Source organism: Dipodomys ordii, unplaced genomic scaffold (genome assembly GCF_000151885.1).
Source record: "Dipodomys ordii isolate 6190 unplaced genomic scaffold, Dord_2.0 Scaffold61, whole genome shotgun sequence".
Classification (NCBI taxonomy): Eukaryota; Metazoa; Chordata; class Mammalia; order Rodentia; family Heteromyidae; genus Dipodomys; species Dipodomys ordii.
In genome coordinates this window covers 1231089-1233263 of record NW_012267277.1, presented here as the reverse complement: position 1 = coordinate 1233263, position 2175 = coordinate 1231089, and the positions used below count along the sequence as shown (strand labels likewise).

General features: G+C 41.3%; 1 protein-coding gene across 6 annotated transcripts in view; it reads left to right on the top strand.

Moving 5' to 3' along the window:
- The window catches only part of Zcchc11 (zinc finger, CCHC domain containing 11), a 137351-nt gene that overhangs the window by 41410 nt on the left and 93766 nt on the right, over positions 1-2175 (top strand). The gene's annotated exons all lie outside the window — the stretch shown is intronic.

Here is a 2175-nt window from a genome sequence, read left to right as displayed (position 1 = left end):
TTTTTGCTTATTATGTGGTGCTGAGGAATCGAACCCTGGGCCTCATGCATGTAAGGCAAGCGCTCTACCATTGAGCCACCTGCCTAGCCCCTCCTGTTTTATTTTTATTTTATTTTTAAAAATTTTATTTATTTATTTATTTTGGGTGGTTGTGGGGCTTGAACTCTGGGCTTGGGTGCTGTTCATGTGCTCTTCAGCTCAAGGGGAGCACTCTACCACTTGAGCCACAGCGCCACTTCTGGTTTTCTAGTGGTTTATTGGAGATAAGACTCTCACGGACTTTCCAGCCTGGGCTGGCTTTGAACCATGCTCCTCAGATCTCAGGCTCCTACGTAGCTAGGATTACATGTGTGAGCCACTGGCGCCTGACTCCTGTTTTATTTTTATTAACATAGTTTTGTGATATAATTTTATTTACTCATTTATTGAATTTATTTTCTTTTTCCATGGGCATGAACTTCATTAGTAATATTTATAATATATGAGGATAGCAAGAGAATAGTGATATAAGGACATCAGTGAGAATTTTTATTAAGATGATAAACTAATGGAACTGGCATAAGTTCGGTAATAGCATAGGTAGAGGAGTCATGTTTGTTTATTGTCTTTTGTGTTGTGTTCGTGAAACTAGCAGAACCTTTATGGAACCTCTAATATAAAGTTAATTTTATAGGATGTTAGTCCATTCTTTGGACAAATTCTAAAACAATTGTCTTGAAACCTTACATGGTCATCTAAGTCTTATATTATAATTAAAAATTGCAGAGGGAAAAATTTGGAGAGAGAAGGAAAGGGTGACATTGTACAAAATGAAATGTACTCATTACCTGCCTTAAGAAATGGTAACCAACCCCTCTGTATATCATCTTAATAATAACAGTAAAAATTTTTTTTAAAGGGGTGACTGGGAAGGTGGCTCAGTGGTAGAGTGCTTGCCTTGTATGTATGAGGCCCTGGGTTCGATTCCTCAGCACCACATAAACAGAAAAAGCTGGAAGTGGCGCTGTGGCTCCAGTGGTAGGGCGCTAGCCTTGAACTGAAGAGCTGAGGGACAGCACCCAGGCCCAGAGTTCAGGACCCACAACTGACAAAAAAAAAAAAAAGATTGCAAGCTGGATGCCTGTGGCTCAGGCCTGTAATCCTAGCTATTCAGGAGACTGAGATCTGAGGATTGCAGCTAGCATGGGGCAGGAAAGTCTGTGAGACTCTTTATCTCCAATAAACCACCAGAAAACCAGAGGAGGTGCTATGGCATAAGTGGAAGAGCGCTAGCCTTGAACTGAAGAGCTCAGAGACAGTACCCACGCCCCAGGATCACAAAAATAGATAAATAAATAAATTGCAGATTGAAGGAATTTATGAGGTTGATTAATCCACTATTTTTATATTCCTAAGATAACCTTTATGTATACTGATTGAATATGACAGCAAAGTGAAATTAGAAATGTACAGAGGGGGGCTGGGAAGGTGGCTCAGTGGTAGAGCGCATGCCTTGCATGCCAGAGGCCCTGGGTTCTATTCCTCAGCACCACATAAGCAAAAAGAAAAAAACCGGAAGTGGCGCTGTGGCTCAAGTGGTAGAGTGCTAGCCTTGATCTGAAGAGCTGAGGGACAGCGCCCAGGCCCAGAGTTCAGGCCCCATGACCGGACCCCCCAAAAAAAAATGTACAGAGGTCTCTAGCTATTTTTGGTCTATGAGAGAGAGGCAACATCTGATAGAAGTTTGTCGTACAAGTTAAGAGAGGGCTGGGAATATGGCTTAGTGTGGTACAGTGCATGCATGAAGCCCTTGGTTGGATTCCTCAGTGTCACATAAACAGAAAAAGCCAGAAGTGGTGCTGTGGCTCAAGTGGTATTTGTAAATAATAGTAGGGAATATAACAGATGTAATAATAAAATCTAGAAGTTTTTTGTGGTTTAACTTTATACCACATAGTCAATTTACACTTGTGATCGTTTGCTTTTGCTGCAACAAAATGATCAGCTAACTGTTAAACATGAGTATGTTGGCTTTAGTGTAGAATTTTAAGTTTTTGGTTTTTGTTTTGTTTTTTTTTTTTGGTCGGTCGTGGGACTTGAACTCTGGGCCTGAGTGCTGTCCCTCAGCTCTTCAGCTCAAGGCAAGTGCTCTACCACTTGAGCTACAGTGCCACTTCTGGTTTTCTGGTGGTTTAT